This window comes from Salminus brasiliensis, chromosome 6, assembly GCF_030463535.1.
Source record: "Salminus brasiliensis chromosome 6, fSalBra1.hap2, whole genome shotgun sequence".
NCBI classification, from domain to species: domain Eukaryota; kingdom Metazoa; phylum Chordata; class Actinopteri; order Characiformes; family Bryconidae; genus Salminus; species Salminus brasiliensis.
Genome location: NC_132883.1, coordinates 20,795,857 through 20,813,660, shown reverse-complemented (window position 1 = coordinate 20,813,660; position 17,804 = coordinate 20,795,857). Strand labels below are relative to the sequence as shown.

The window sequence follows — 17,804 nt, the reverse complement described above, 5'->3', positions numbered from 1 at the left end:
TTATGGACTCTGGCCAGGAAAAGGGAGTGTGGCCTCACCAAAAAAAAAAAAAAAACCCAGACTTGTGTGTTTATGATGTCAATGGTCCATGAAGACAGCAGCTCAAGCTGGAGTTCGGTGATAGTGCTAGTGAAATATCATTGCCCCAGTAAAAGCACAATGAATACCCACAAGAAATAGAGGAGTGAGCAGTATGGCCAAAATGCAATAGGGAGGTACTGATCCTGTTTGATGTCCCTCGATCCGATTTGAGTACTTTAACTGTATGTATCAGTCGATACCAGTGCAATTAAATAAATAATGAAAATACTTTACACAGTAGAGTCACATTATTTACTAATAATACACTAATCTGGTCATTAAAGGAGCATTATGCAAGATTCGAAATGTGACCCCTAGTGGTTAAGAGGCAGTAATCACAGCACTGGAACCATTTTTTCCCCTTTTTTATCCTTTCATTTCTGACCATTTCTGAACACAAAGCACACACATACAAAGAGAGTCATCTAATCATGCTCCCCACACATTCTATAAACATCTTTCTGGTATAGCAGCAGTGTTTGGTAAAGCAGGGCAGGCAACAAACTAACCCTTTTACCCTGGTATGTGGTGCTACCCACTACACTAATTAGCTTCATGATAATAAAATTGTAAGCCTAGAAACACGTTTAAAATATTTACTATTAGCTGCTGTGAGAATAATCAAGTGTTTTTGCACCCTTGAGTTTATCAGTCACTACCTGTGTTAGTTAGGATTGGGAGTTGCAGCTGACCAGTATTACATTAAATTACATTCAATTAATATTATTCAACCCCCAACCAATCAAATAAGACCAATTTAAAATGCTCAACACAACTAATATAGCATGTGATTTCTCCAGATTTAACCCAAAATGCCACTTTTATAGGCTACTGCACTCTCAGAATTACTTAACCTCCTGACCGGAATCCCTCATAAGATCACACATTTCAAATCAGGTAAAAAATCATCTGCTTCATTAGTTGCCTCAGGTGTGCTTGAGCTAAAACTATAAAAAGCTAAAAATACCTGGACTGGCTAGGGAGGTTGTTGCCCTGCACAAACAAGGAAAATATATAAAAAGAGTGCAAAGACACTGAGTGCTCCTAGAGATACGGCTGGAAGCATAGTTCACAAGTTCAAAATGAATGGAACACTGGCTACACTACCTGGACATGGCAGAAAAAGGAAGCCAGCACTGACTGCCACCAGATTCCAGGTGGAGGCAGGTGATCAAAAAACGTTGAGTGGCTGCAAAAAGAGCAGCAGGCACTGAGGGTTCAATTTGCACAGTATAGCACATACTAAGCGCTGACGCTCTCAACGCCCGCACACCTCTGTTGCCCCAAAAGCACAAGAACAATCTGCTCAGAACCAAATAAATTAGCCACAGAAGTTTTGGGATTCTGTCCTGTGGAGCGATGAAATGAAACAAGAATTTTTCGGGTCAATGGCTCTGTGATGTTCTAGGACTGCTTTGCTTCTTCTGGCTTTGACGTCATCATGCCTTCTGCGAGGAAGCTGAAGCTTAAGCGTCATTGGACCTACTGTCAGGACAGTGACCGCAAGCATCCCTCAATATGACATAACATGACACATTGACCTATCAGTTTTACATAAATATGACAATATTCTCATGAAAATGATAAATATCGCCATATTGCCAAGCCCTTATTAAAACACATAATGCATATGTGGCCTTATAGCTCCAGTACAACAGCTAGACAAGTTAACTTAACATACCACACATGATGTTGTAGGGTTTAATGCCTACGTTGTAGGGTTTAAAGTCATCAAAACACCCAGGGAAACCCATCTAGAACAGTGAGTGTTTGAGAAGCGCAAAGTACAAAATCATAAACACTGGTTTGTGATTGGGTAAAGGAATGCAGAGTTAGGAATCTTGCCTAAATGCTCTTAATAGGGTTGTATGGTGTGCTTGGTTCGAGGAAAACAAAGCGTAGTCTACTGAGAGGTGAACAATTTTCTTGTCCATTACGTTACGCCAACTTCTTACTCGAGCACATTTAAAAACACACACTCGGCATGTCTGTATCTTTTATTGGAAATCCAGAAAAGATTTGAGGCTTGCCAAAGAACTACATTGTGCCAACAAACGCACAATTACCTGTTAAACAAAGAGAACCGCGGGGTGCATACTGTACATCACCAGGCATAATAAGTTAATAGCGCTATGGTGTGTTGATTTAGCAACCACCATCTCTAAAAAATCTCATTTTGACACCCTTCTAAAGCTGCTGGCAGAGCCTGGGAAATGATCCCGAATAATTAATCCCCAGTCACTCAGGCAGCCTCTCCTCAGACAACGGCGGGGGGATCTTAAGACGAGGATCAGCGGCACGTGAGCGTTACAATGATCAGCGAAAGGTGTGACTAGCGTTGTCAGGAATTAGCTGTCACGCTGCACTTCATTTAGGAGTTTTAGCGCCTTGCGCACTGCCATCCATCAACACCTCTTCTAAAACACACATCCCTCTGTTCCTTATGGTTTCATTAAGAAAGTTTTAGAAAGAGATGAGAAAAACACACTTTTTTTTTCTTTCTCCCCGCCGCCACCACAGAGAACTGCGCTCGGCCTGCTGGGGGTGTGTGTAGGATGTGGAGTGAATTCCCTATGAACACTACAGGGGATTTTAAGCAAATATACAGTGCCGGCTGTAAGTAATTGAACAGTGACAGTTTTCTTGTTTTGGATCCGTACTCCCACATATTGGATCTGGAATTAAACAACGACTGAAGTTTAAAGTGCAGCTTTTTAAAGAGTACTTCAATCTATGTCTAAGGAACCTTACAGAAAGTTCAGCCCTTTTTCATAAAGTAAAAAGTCAGATATCAGACAGATTAGATATAAGAAAGCCCACTTGCACAAGGAAGAGGAAAGTCTAAAGAAAAGAAGTGTAACCTTTGAATTATCTTTGAATCATTCAAAGATAATGGGGATCCCTCACCGTGGAGGAATCTTTTAGGGGTTCTTCAGATTTAAACTGTGGAGGAACCTCCACAGGAAGCTTCAGAAAAAAAAAAAAACTTTTCCTGGTGGTTCCTCCACAGTTTCAGGCCGAAGAACCTCCGACACAAGTTCCTCAAGGGCAGTGTTAACCGTGCACAACCTTGAAGTGCAGTCCTCATCATCATTGAGAGAGAAAGGAGAAGATTCACTCTGCTTCCAGGTGTTTCTCTCCATCCTTCCACTGTGAGAAGTAGACTGAAAACTGTGGATCTGGAAGAATGTAGAGCTGATCAATTTAAACCGCTAAAGCTGCAGGTGTTCTCAGAACAATAGACTAACCTCAACATGACTGAATGTGCTTGGGATGACTTTGCGTTTGGTGACGAGAAGCAGAAAATGTCCAGATTTCTGCAGAAGAACTGAAAGCGAGTCTCCCGAAAAAGAACAAAATCTGTCATTAAATTTGGATTCATGCAATTAAAAACCAATTCAGATATTATATTTAGCTGTTGAGCACTTTGTATATAAACCGAGGGTCATCTCATACTCCATTTCAGGGCACCATAAAAAAATTGCACAGTTCACACAATCCCAGATAAAGTTGTCTTATCTTTAGCGCTTGGTTTGACAAATGATGTATTGTGCAGCTCTATGACTGCCTGAAGTCTGCCACCCATAAACATTGGCAGTCGCTGAGAGTCCAGGCTGGATATACTCTACTAAGGCTCTAATGCAACTACTTTCAGTTCCTTCTTGTTTAGAGGGCCTTTTGCCTTCAGCCTTGTCTTCAGTAAATTAAATGCATGCTCAGTGGGGGTTCAGATCGGGTGATTGACTTGGCGAGTCAAGAGAGTTTTTGACCCTGAAAAACTCTTTCAACACTGTTTCTTTGGTAGCATGCTTCACTACAGGGTTAAGCACCAGCCACTCGCTTAGCAGACGAGGTAGGATGCTTTAGATCATGAGCAGAATTTTCCACATTTCCCTCTTTCTATTATTCCGGTGCAGGTTACTCTTGGTCTAAAATGTGTCCTTAAACTTCACCAGCTACTGGAACCTTTATGTAAATTAGTTTCACATAGTATGTCAAAAGTACCCAGCAAGAAGGTTGTGGTTAGTAAACGTCTGTTTAATTATTTTTTGACTTGTTTATTTACAAATACTTGAATATGGGCTTTTCACATTCGGTATGCATATTTCCAAAAGTAATACAAGTCCATAATTTGTAAAGTGTAAAGTGAGTGTAAATTCTGAAAATATTCTATTCTACGCTTAGAAATACATCTATGCTCCAGTTTTGGATTCTGTAAAAAAGGAATTCTGTATCAGTTTCTCAATGTTTTTTATTTTATTATATTTTATTGACTGTATTTCTGGTATTGGGAAAGTTAGTGTGTGTCTAACAGGGAAAGTTGTGCACGAAACGTTCTAATAATGCTGTGACACAAAGAGTCTTTGTGAACGTTTTTAGAACGTTCCTGAAGCATTATTTCCACGACATTACCTGTTAACCTTCCTGGAACCTTTTTAAAAACATCGCTGATCCTATAACGTTCCCTGCTAGCTGGGTACTACATCTTGTGGTTAACCAGTCTGACACTTAAATGTGCAAATGTGAATGACAACTCAAGAATGATCTCTTGGCCCTTTGTTAGCTTGGGGATGAACCAATGGTAGTTAGCTGATAAAGACACACAACCACCCAACTAAGCAACCAAATGTCCAATTATTAAGACCCTGAAATGGAAGCAGACATGTAGAAAAAGGCCAATGATTCCTAAATGGTTCACCTAATATGTGAAATACAGGTCTGTTTAATTAAAGTTGTCTATTTGGGAGCTAGTTTGGCTTCTGCAGCAACAATTAGCAGGTCTGCAGTTCCTCATTCTTCAAGTTATGAGCATAGCCACACTCTCTTTTTTTCTACTGTGGATTTGCGGGGTTAAAGCTCACCTAGACGAACTCGGAGCAATGTGAATTTCTCACTGATGGGACACTGACCAGTCCAGTGAACTGCCTTTTTCGACAGGTGCATTTCATTTCGGGTTTGTCGTGACAGTAGCATGTCTACTAAACCTGTTCGCAATACGAGGTACGTGGCCAAGTTAGCTAATAAAGCAAGCAGCTAGCAAAGTATCCGACTGAGCTCAGATTCCTGGGGAGCTTTAGAGCGAAATGGAGAATGCTGGCACAGGCTAATCACTGTTTGCAATTAACTTAGCTAACACTAGAAGCACTTAACAAGACCCAGTGTGGCGCATACACACACACACACACACACACACACACAAGCATTCTTTAAATGTAAATGTAATTATACATTCACCTACATTTACCTGGCTGCAGTGCAGGAACAACGCTGCTCCTCTCCTTTACAAGTCATCCTATAGTGCCAAGGTTTCTTTAGCGTTTTAGTGCCGTTTTAACGGCTCAAAATAAACGCATTACACTTGCCAAGCGTAGTCAAGCGGCGAGGAGTTTTGCATGGTGACGGGCCCTTCATGTGCTTTAGGTTCCGCTCCAATATGAAATATAGAAACGAGTTCTCTTCTAGAACCTCTTAGATTAATCATGAGAAGCATGGAAATGTTCTAAATTGTTAATCTAACCTTTTGCGAAGGTAGAGCTTGGGTGAGGGAGCGGGAAGCCGGCTAACACTGGAGCACTGGCAAAATGGGCAAAATCTGCAGTTAAGCTTCAACAAAACAAAATCATTTGAACAAGGGTGTCCAAACTTTTGCACACTACTGTATATGTTTAAAAAAAAATCATTTCAAATACCATGTGTTCTGGTGTAGAGCCAAAACTTGCAAAACAACAACAACAACAACAACAAACTGACACTGTCCACTTACTTAAAGACTGCACTCCAGCTCTCTGGTCAAGGGCTTAATATAATCGACAGATTCTATTGACTCAAACATGTAAAAATCCTCCAAGTTGTCTAATCTTAATCAAGCAGAGAATCTGATCTCTATGCGCAGTGACATTCCTAATCAATCAGGCCAAATTCTAGCTGGATCTGCTCAAAAGACCAGCACCCTTTTTCATTAAAACCTCTGCAGAATTCCATGTATGCAAATAAATAAATAAATAAACAAATAAATACATAAATGCAATAAGATTCACAGCGTGATAAATAATTGTGACATAACTCCATCTAATTTCTACTGTCTTTTCTTTTTTTCTTCTTCTGCCTTACTGAGTGCGTTTAGAATTCGTCTCCAATTAGCGGCCCGACATCGCTTTGCGGGAACGTACGTCTTAAATGGGGGTCCAATTAGTAGACGTTATTTATCATCATCATAATGGTCCATTGTTCATTTCGCTCTCCACTCTGTGGTTACAATCAGACCGCCCATGCCATCTTTAATACATGGTCAGTGACTGATTGTACACTTACTTTGCAAGAAGTTGAAACAACAGAGCCAAGCGCTTCTTGTTTTTTTCGATGTTTTTTTTTTTTCCCACCGAGTGAGTGATAAATTCGTGGAAGGGCAAGGAAAACCAGACGACGTCGTCTGTCTCCGTGCTGCCTGGAAAACGAGTGCTGTTCGCCCCAATGAGTCCAGGCCTGCGTAGCAAAAATAAATAAATAAATAAATAAAGGAATGTCTTCTCAAAATTTATTACAGAGTAAATATAACCAGGGTAAGGAGAGGAATATAAATTGGGGCCAGTGACATGACAATCCATAACAAACTGCGCCAAATCAGGAGTTTACCCTGGCAAAGTTGCGACTGCGACGTTGATGCTGGCCCACTTTTGCACGCCGATCGACGGAGGGTGTTGGAGGGGGGTTGTTGGAAAAAAAAAAAAAAAAAAAAAAAACGAGCTATGGATAACACGGATAACCTGCCATTGTTTATTCTCTCTTAAGAAATGTCAATCTGTTCGTTCCTCAGGTGTGCTCCTTTTTCCTGTTGTTTGTGCTGTTTCTTTCCCTCCCCCCCTCCCCGCAGCTCCCTTGCTGATTGCGAGAGATCAAAGCTTCGCTGCCGGAAGAATGTGAATATTTCAGGTGAGGGGAGCGGGCTTAGTTTCACACCACCTGTGTCACACTGAACCGGGGCCCAGCCCCTCGCAACTCGCAAAAACCTGAGCTCCGGAGGGCCCCCGAGGGCCTGGCGACACCAAGCAGGACCACCTGTCAGAGTCGGGCTGCTTTCTTCTTACTCGTATGTGCCCGAGAGCATGCGAATGTGTGTGTGTGTGTGTGTGCGGTGCAATATTTCCTCATTTGAGATAAAAATAAATGTATCTGGAGCGGTGAGATTGGGAATGTAACCTACATCGAAGATGTACATTTAAAACGGGGATGATGTGATGGGCTCACTAGCGAGGTTACGGAACTGATACAGGAGCAGTTCGAGAAAAGCAACTTTTCAGCTTATATCTGAGCGTTATGGGGAAGATACAGCTGATGGGTAGCGGTGAGGTCTAAAAGGGCATTAAACTGAAGCCCGAATGGACCCGTACCTGTGAGTTTGTGGCCTGACTCGATGAGGGCTGATGGTAATGATAAATGTGAAACCGGCAAGCGGCCCAAACGCGCTACATCGAACGCCGCTAGACAGTAACACTGAGTGCGAGATTTGTGGGTAGTGGCACAGTCTTTCTAATATAAAAAGATCTACGATATAAAAACCTGCTCCTAAAAACAGCCTGAACTGACCCTAACCTCAAGATTATAGAGCAAAATATGATTATACGGCACACCTCTAGTGTCTCGGCCCATGTAAACATTAGAAACATTAGCGAGCACCCTAAACACCACAGCTAACAAAGAGACGCAGCATCGTATTTCTAAAGGGGTCTGTTTCTCATGATTGTTAACCAAGCAATGCTGATAACAGTTTGAATAAATGTCAAATTGACAATGACAATGACAGTTAACGGTAGCATTTTTCATCACAGATATGATTCAATCTCTCCCACTGTTCAGCTCTGCGTTCACTCTAGTTCAGTTGAACTCTGGTTTTATTAGTAGCCTCATTAAACATGGTTAAACTGGATGGAGTGGAACCTCTGGTAAGTGTGGTTGGTTAAATGATTGCTGTGTTTATGAACGAGCAGTAGCTTCAGCCACTGATTACAACCCGACCGGAAGCTGTTATTTACACTACTACATTAATAAATGCGAAAGTCAGAGAAGAGTACATTTCCAGTACTATGTAAGAACACTTGCACTCTTTAAACCTCAGAAAGATGGAAGTACTGGGATATGAACTGTGTAGCATGATATTTTAGCCATACTGCTCACCACAACTTCACACAACCTGCAACAACCCTGCAATATTTCCTCAAGCTGTAGAGATTTTGTAGAGGGTTGTGACAAAGAGTTGCCAAATGTCCCGTTTGGGATCTATGGCATGATGAGTCTGTGTGTGTGTGTGTGTGTCTGTGTGTGTCTGTGTGTGTCTGTGTGTATATGTGCGCCTGTTTGTGAGTGTGTTTATGAGTGTATGTGTGCAAATGCATCTCACCGCTTGAGCAGCCATCTCTTATCCCACAGCCAATAAAAAGCCATCCCCCAGTGTCCACACCAATCTGAACACCGCCATTCAACAGCTGCCCATGGCAGGAGAGCAGGGAGTTTGGGAGAGCGGGACTGTGGAGTGAGGGGAGTGTGAATGTGTGTGTGAGTGAGAGGGAGAGAGAGAGAGAGAGAGAGAGAAAGTGAGTGAGAGCGTGTGCGCGTGTGTGTTGTACAAAACGTCCGAGGGAGGGTACCATGCAGTCAGTTCCCTGCGCCGTCTCTCAGACGGGCCGTAAAGCCTTCCCAGCAAATTCCTTACATTCATCTGTGTCAGCGCTCGGCACACATTAGCCGTTTACATGGGAGGAAACACAATCTATTTGATGCTACACTGCCCACACGTCCAAAGCCCTTCCCTCAATGCTGCAGCTTCACACTGTTTAACTTCCATCTCATATTCCGAGCAGGCAGGCAGGCAGGCAGGCAGGCAGGCGGGTGGAGGGGGAGGAAAAGCGGGGCAGGCCGAGGCAACACACTCCATCTTCTCGTAAATCACCATTTAAACTCGCGGCTAAATGAAATCTGCCTAAAAGTAAACAAGGGCCACTCAACGTTACGCCGCGCCACACATTTGTTTATATTTACTCTGCGATGTCCAATTGATTTTTATTGTTCCCGTAATGATGTACGCAAACGGAGAACCGGCTGGGGGAGAAGTCGGACTTGGTTTTTCACCGTTCGCACCCCCCCACCTTCTCCCACCCCCTCATCATATCAAAAGGCTGCTAGCGCGAAGCTTCGGCGGTAATCAGTGGGTCAGCTGGTTGGACGGCGAGGCGGACGGTTGGTGAGCTCTGTGTAAATGTCAGCTCACTCATTACCAAAGCAAACTAACATGGCCGACGGAGCGGTGATAGATGGCTGACCTCAGAGGAGCGTCCGCGCTGATAGCGAAAACTCCCTCTCCATCACCATCCTCCTTATTAATCAATCCATTTATCGCCCATGTATCAAAGCTGGCCGGGATCGTATCGTCGCAGGCAAGCGATCAGTCACATACAGGAGGGCTCAAGTCGAACGGATAAACAACAACGACCATCGAGATATAAAGAATCTCTTTTGCCCGCTCCGAGCTCTTTCCCCTCCCGCTCACGTCTTGCGCCCGCAATCTGCGGACAACGCCACCCGGCCTTCATAATGAACAGCTAATTCAAGACGTATGACCTTTAGAACAAGCGGTGATCATGAGCCTTGATGACAGCTACTCGCACTCATCAAGCTACAAATCAACCAGGCCCGTATCCCTCATAATACAAGACAAACAACGTGTTGTAAGTTGGGGGGGGGGGGGTTTGGGTAGGAAGGAACAAAGGGGACCAGCGTGTTCTGTTCATTTTCTCTCGGCAGAGGAACACATTAAAAGCTGTTTTCTGCTCAGCCGTGAATTTGCCGGCGTATCGTGACACCAGCCGGCGCGGTCCAGCGGCTCCCATCTGTACCGGGCCGTCTCGGAGGGGGACGTGAGCGCCGCGGGAGCTCGAGAACGTACAGAAAGCGGTGGAGCCGCCTCCGTTCAGCCCAGCCATGCGCTACCCTCTTGGGTTTGCCAGAACAGTTTGGTTGGCGGAACAGGAAGAGAAGAGGGAGCGCTGCTTTCCCTTGAGTCGGTGAGGAGACAGAGAGGGTGGACGACTATGTGAATCCCACAGCCGGCGAAGAGACGCCCATGTGGGCCTTTGTGAAGTGTGAACCCCCCCCCCTTCATCATCACGCCCAGTCCTCCAGACAACTGAATCCATCATTAGATCAGTTACACGCACAGAAGCCCAGCGCTGGAGTACAATGGAGGCAGATGTGTAGAAAGGTAGCATGGAAGCAGTTTTGAGTTGTGCAGTTTTATGAAATTTTGGGAGATGCGACCACACACTGGGGATGTGGATGGATATTTAAATGTGTGAATATCAAAACTCAGAATAAGTTTACTAAGTCAGGTCTTCAAATGAGGCCTGTGCCATTAGGATTGTTATTCATATATTGATCAGTGTGTTGGGTGACCCTGTGGGTGAACTGGTAGACTGGTTAAATCGTTTATACATCTATAACATTGGACGCGATCATCACTTTGGACGCTATCCTTTAGTATTCAGACTGTTGCTGCTGTATTTTTGTGTGTTTGCTGTGTGTTTTGTGTGGTTTGTGGTGTTTTTTTAGCTCTGCTGTGTTCTGATACTCACTGTACTGGACTGAACAATGTATCAGGTCAGTGCTGTTAAAAATCTTTACTCAGCTGCCCCCACAAGAGACATTACTTTTACACATGTGGCTGAACAAGGAACTTCAGCATCCTGTGACTGAGGAGTTGCTGTAATCCTAAACTCGCAAATATGATCTGATCATCTATCAGGATTGGCCAAATTAGAGACATCGCGACCACACATTCTACCTGATGCTATACATAGCCGAATGATTTTCCAGCTCTACTTGCAGGCGGGATGATGCTTAGACTTTTAAAGGCTTGCTGGTCATTGGTTTCCATGCTACTTCTTGCCTACTAACTTTTGCAGCTTTCCAGTTAGCCAGACAATAGGATCCAGATCCCCCTTATATATATTTTCCCTCAAAGAAAGATTTTTTTATGCACAGATTCATCTACAAATATTACACACTTCATGATTATCTTGTCATTTTCTCATTTTCCAACATCATCTGACAATTTTCTAAGCAATCAAACACATTAATACATCTCAATATCCATCCTAAGGATGCCTTTTAGGCCCTATAATTTTGGTTAAGTGTTTAAATCACATAATAAAGTCACTTATTGCATTGTGGTTTAGCAGTCATGGTGAAAATAAGCTGTATTTAGGTAATTAAGAACATTTATGACTTCAGACTACTTTGTGGTCAGTATTTGCCACATTTGACACACCTGCTTTCACTACTCATAGTTGCATAATAAGGAAGCTAGTTGGAAAGCTCTTTTTTCCAAACAATTATTATAATGAACTCTTCAGTCCAATACAACTAACCCCACATAGGGGGAAAGCTCTGATATTAGCATTAACTGCTAGTACTAAGGCTCTCCACTGGTTGTAAACCCCAACAACACCAAAGAGGTGCCCAAGTGGGGCTTTGTGAAGTACGAACCCCCTTCATCATCATGTCTACTCCCCCAGACATCTGAATCCATCAATAGATTAGTCATAGAATACATTAGAGTGATGCAGGACGCTGAGAAGTACAGCAGAAATGTGGGTCAGGCCACATAAGCTGGCATGGAAGCACAAGGAAGTCGTGGACGATTTCAAAAAAGGAATCCGAGGACAACCACACACACACACGCCCCCTTTGAAAAATAGCAGCTCTCAGTCGGTCAGGGCAATTTCAGCAACGCGGTAAAGCCCCCCGCCCAGTCCAACCACCCACGGCGCTCTCGTCTTGCTCACACCTATCCCCTCCTCTCGGCTGCGCACGAAGGACGTCAGGGATTTGGCCCTCTTCTGCTCCAGCTGGAGTGACAGCACCACAGCGAGAGATAGCAAGGGGACAGCGGCTAAAAAAAGAAATTAAGTTCAAACTAAATCAGGAGGCTTTTAGCAGCGTTATCTGAGCCTTTCCACAGATACCACAAGTTAATTGATCTGAAGCGTCTCAGGAGTCCAAACTCTCCTTCAACCACGCTTTCCTTCTCGCGCACGTCTGTACGGGGCCTATGCAATCAAAGCGGGAGCGCTTTTCAAGGCTTCAACCGTCAGATTTCCCGCGATATCGATCAATACGCTACGATCGCCGATCATTTCTTCAGAAGATCCGCATGCCAGGCGGCGGGAGGATATTAGCCTTGTTTGCCTAGCCGAAAGGAGAAGAAGGAGGAAAGAAAAAAAAAAGAGAGAGAAAGAGAGAGAGGGAAAGAAATAGCATCCGAAACTGTAAACACACCACAAAGAAAATTATGCTACAGCGCGATCCATTATTCATTTAAGATACATTTTTCATTTAGGAGAGGAGTGGAGGAGATGAGCAATGATGAATGCATCGCACAGGATGCAATTTGTATGTAAAATAACAGAAGATTAAAGAATATGTTTTAAGTGCAAATGTAGTTCACTGCCATTTAAGGAGGGGGAAAAAATACAGTCAAGGAGGAAGAAAAGAGCCCATGGCAATGCATTCTAAAAATCACTTAGTGCTACTAGGAGAGGCTAAGTAATGGGGCACAATAAGAGCGAGGCGTTCCAGGACATGGCGCTCAGTCTCTCCATCATCAGATGAATAAGTGGACGGCCATAACTCAGAGAGCAGATTTTCATTGATATATCATTTGGCAGGCCATTTGAAAATGCACGGTAAGTAAACCGAATAATAGTGCATCAACGCAGCCTCCTCAATATCCCTTTCTAACCCCCCACCCTCCCACCCCCTCTCCCCACACCCCTCGCTCTCTCTTGCACTTTCTCTTTCATCCCCTCCCCATCTTCTTTCCCTTCTGTCCCTCAAATGAACAGAGACTCAAGCATAATACACACACACACACACACCAACCCACTAAACCACTGCATACACAAACACTGAGATGAACCCTTGTTTCTCTCTCGCTCCCGGTTTCTCTCCCTCTCTTTCTTTCTCGTTTGCTCACACGCTCATACACACACACACACACACACACACACACACACACACACACACACACACACACAGGCTTGCCTGCTGGGCATCCTCTCTGGACACACTTCTCATCAACTTCATTCAGTGAACACCGTTTCAGCTGAGTGGCTCTGTGAGCCAGGCACAGAGAGGGACAGGAGAACGGAGGAGAGTGATGAAGCCTCGGTTGCACGGCAGAAGAAAAGGCCCTATTACTGAGAGATGGGGGTGGAGAGGCCGTACCTGAGACAGAAGAACATGCACAGAAAGGCTCCAGTTCTCAACTGCACTGATTGTTAGCATTTAGCATCTACAGTAGGGCAGAACTTTGTGGACAAAATTCTAACACTGAGATTACACAGCTACTAGAGAACTGGGGCTGTGCATTGGCAAGAACTTGGCGATACCATAAGTATCACGATACAGGGATTACGATATAAAATCCCGCGATATTGTCAAGGTATAAAAACACACCACTGCTAAAAGAAAAAAGTTCCATACCGAGAGCAGGCCTTTGAGTATCAGCCAATACCACTGCCAGTCCCTTATTGTTTCTTTGAAAAATACTTTACGTTCTAATCTGGGCTAAAAAGCAATTAACGCACCACCTAAATGCTTAGACAGCTCTAACAAACACTCTGTTACTCTAAAGGAAGACATACATGACCAATAACACTTATATATTCAGTTCTATTATTATCTTCAATCCTTTTCCTCAAAAATGCAGACAGGTTTCAAAAAAAAGAAACTGTGATGTACTTTACCAGCTGCTTGATGTTCGTATGTTAATGTTGGGCTGCATTCGACTACTTTTGTTATTGCTATAATTAATATGTGGGTTAGAAGAACACAGGTTTGGCTGTGGCCTTCCCTGTGAACTCCAGCCACTGTATGGATTTGTTCAGTTCAGTATGGATTTACTTCAATACAGTATTGTGTAGATAAACTGGGCGGTAACTAGGGCTGCATGATATTGGACAAAACTGTCATTTCAATATATTTTTTTCCTGCAATATATTGTAATATTATTATTACATAGAGAGCTTTATTAATATTCTGTCATGTTTGATCACCATTGACTTTCTGGTGAAAACTCCTATACTTTTTATTTTTAAATATTGCATTATTTTTTTCAGAGAGTTTCAGTTTTCAGAGAAAGAGTTTTCAGAAAGTCAATGGTGATCAAACATGACAGGATATTAATAAAGCTCTCTATGTATCTAAGACTGGAGTAAAATAAACAATATTGGGCAGACACATTCTGCCTCTGGTAGTTATGGTCATGAAAAATAACAGTCCAAATTTTCCTTTTATATCAAGCGGCAAAAAAGTTGTAGCATGTCGTGTTTGATATAATATGACATTACACCCAACACTGCACAAGCTATTGTGCATGTGAACTTGATGGTGTAGATACTCATCCCTAAACCTCTCCTCGACAAAGTCCAGTAAGCTAACACAGCCACACACATCAAATCAGTAGCCATAAATATTTTGTAATTTAGCCTCTGTACTGAAGATTTTCAACTTTAATTGAGGTGTGGCCTGTTCTCTCATTACTCCCTTGCGTCCAAGTGTTGAATTTGCATTTGGCAGCTGTTCATGGGAACTTTCAACACAGGGTCTAAAGAGGTGAACTCTAAAAAATCAGCTCTGAAAAGGAGAGGTTCACAATCTGAATCACTTCTGTCAAACATGGTGGAGGCACTGTCATGGCATGGGCATGTATGGCTCCTAAAGGAACTGGGTCACTGGTGTTTTTTGATGGTGTGACTGCTGATGGAAGTAGCAGGATGAATTCCTGAAGTGTACAGAGCAACACTTTCATCTCAAAAGCTAAACAGCTTTACATATTATTTTCTCATAAATCTTAAGATGTTTACACAGTACTGTGCATGTATACATTATGTACACCTACATCAATTTTAAGTATTAAGCTCCGATATACAGAAATATGCATGTGTGCGTCCATCAGATCGTGCACCTTCGTTGCAGATAACACCTGCCTGCCGGATAGTCATCCGAAGAGCTCTAAACTCCTCTAGATGAAGCAGGCTCTTCCTGCTTCCCTCTACTGGACGCTGACCCATTAGCCCAGTGTCCCTGATGGCAGGACTGGATCATGCGGAGGCGGAAGGGGGGGGGGGGGGGGTAGAGGGGGAGGTGACAAAATCTATTTGGGTCGGCCCAATCGATCCCTCCCCCAGCACAGCCCGAGAGGTCGGCCCGCGGAGCTTAGGGAGGCGTTTCCCCCTTCTTTTTTGAGGAGGGACGGCCTCCCCTGGCCCCGTGTTCACCTCAGGGCTATCTCACGACCTGCGGCGGAAACCATTAGCAGCGTTAGAAAGCCCTGAACTCCAAAGGCGTGAGGGGAGGAGTCCAAATGCGCAATCAATGCAGGCCACAGGTGCACGTTTTTCTGCACAACGTGCAGGAATGCCGGTTTTTAAACTGAAGCCAGGCTGCAGGCTGTGTGTCAGAGTGTGCGTGTGTGTGTGTGTGTGTGTGTGTGTGTGTATACACGTCAGTGATAATGAAGAGTGACTACTCAACGCGGTGAGGCAGAGGAGAGAGCTGTGCTGTGCTGGCCAGATGAAAGGCTAGTGGAGAAAAGGCCTGCGAAAGGGGCAGCCCGAGAAAATACCTGTCAGACCGTCTCAGTCCACCATGGGCAGCAAATCGGCCTAATCCAACCAGCATGTACGAACGTCTCAGCTGTCTGACAGAGAAAAGAGTGGAGGAGAGGGAGAGAGAGAGAAAGAGAGAGAGAGAGACACTGAGGAAAGAAAATTAGATCCATGGTTTGTAGCCCTCGCTCTTTCCTCGACAGGCGTGTTCCGGCTCAAAGGCGCTGGCTAATCCTCACCTCTCTCCTGCTCGCGCTCCTGTAAAACGACTTCTCACAGCTGCCTCGCAAACGGCCCGCCGCGGCAACTCTCCACTGACGGAACGCCAAAACATGCGCAAACAACACACATACACACTTACAGGGGACGCACAAACACACACACACACCCACACACCTCAGTAGACCGCCATAGCTCATTTAACATCCCTATCCCTCCAGCAATACCCTCCCAGGAGGAAGAAACACAGAGGCAAAAAAAAAAGGAAACAAAGTAAAAAAAAATTTAAAATGAAGCTTTTTGATCATTTAGGAGGCTTTTTCCCCCTCTCTGTGTGCCATCACTGGCAGTATCCTCCTGGTGTATTATCTAAACACATCCTTCCCTTGAAAATGTAAGAGTCCTGACTGTGTTCCATAGTCATATAATTGGATTTATATGTTGGAACCCATTGATGTATCCAGCCTATAGTGGGTCCAGCCACAAATGTGCTTGTTCATAGCAACTGTTGCGAGGTTGGCTTTCCAGCTTTACAGAATTTCAGCCAACTCCATTCAGCCTTACAAAACATAACTCAGTCTAGGACTGGGTGCCTTTGTTGTTGTGAAATCAAGGTAGCATTACCATGGTTAACTGATCAAACTAATGTTAGCCTGGTTAGCAAAAATTATGGCAATAATCCAACTAACATTATCATGGATAGCAATAATCAAACTAACGTTAGGATGGTCAGCTATAATCAAACTAACATCACTAACATTATCATGATTAGCAATAACAGTTTTTGTTAGAATGGTCAGTAATAATCAAACTAACATTATCATGGGAAGCAATAATCAAACTAACATAGCATGGTTAGCAATAATAAACTAACATTATCATGGGTACAATAATCAAACTAACGTTAAGATGGTTAGCTATAATCAAACTAACATTATCATGGATAGCAATAATCAAATTAATATTATCATGGATAGCAATAATCAAATTAACATTATCATGGATAGCAATAATCAAATTAACATTATCATGTTAGCAATAATCAAACTAACGTTAAGATGTTAGCTATAATCAAACTAACATTATCATGGGTAGCAATAATCAAACTAACGTTAGGATGGTCAGCTATCACCAAATTAACATTATGGGTAGCAATAATCAAACTAACATTAAAATGTTAGCAATAATCCAACTAACGTTAGGATGGTCAGCAATAATCAAATTAACATTATGGGTAGCAATAATCAAACTAACATTATCATGGGTAGCAATAATCAAACTAACGTTAGGATGGTCAGCTATAATCAAATTAATATCATGGGTAGCAATAATCAAACTAACATTATCATGTTAGCAATAATCAAATTAACATTATGGGTAGCAATAATCAAACTAACATTATCAGGATTAGCAATAATCAATCTAACATTAGGATGGTTAGCTATAATCAAATTAACATCATGGGTAGCAATAATTAAACTAACATTAGAATGATTAGCAATAATCAAACTAACATTAGAATGATTAGCAATAATCAAACTAACATTATCATGGTTAGCAGTAAATAAAGTAACTTTAGGATGGTTAGCTATGACTCAATTTTACTTTTGGATTATAACATCATGGTTAGCAATAATCAAACTAACATCATCATGGGTAGCAGTTATCAAACTATCATAAGAACATCAGCAATAATCACTTTAATGTAAGAATGGTTAGCAATAATCAAACTAACATTAGAATGTCAGCAATAATCACTTTAATGTAAGAATGGTTAGCAATAATCAATTTTATGTTAGGATGGTTAGCAATAATCAAACTAACATTAGAATGTCAGCAATAATC

At 42.8% G+C, this 17,804-nt stretch overlaps 1 protein-coding gene across 7 annotated transcripts in view; it reads right to left on the bottom strand.

Moving 5' to 3' along the window:
• The window catches only part of cux2b (cut-like homeobox 2b), a 161,848-nt gene that overhangs the window by 103,421 nt on the left and 40,623 nt on the right, over positions 1-17,804 (bottom strand). The window contains exons 1-2 of one of the 7 annotated variants that reach the window (XM_072681974.1): positions 15,980-15,997; positions 15,758-15,832 (exon numbers count right to left, since the gene is read on the bottom strand). The exons of 5 other annotated variants lie outside the window; for them this stretch is intronic. The gene's annotated coding sequence lies outside the window, so the exon portion shown is untranslated. Of the gene's footprint in view, positions 1-15,757; positions 15,833-15,979; positions 15,998-17,804 lie in introns of those variants that run through there. One more of the 7 variants, XM_072681973.1, reaches the window with a different exon arrangement.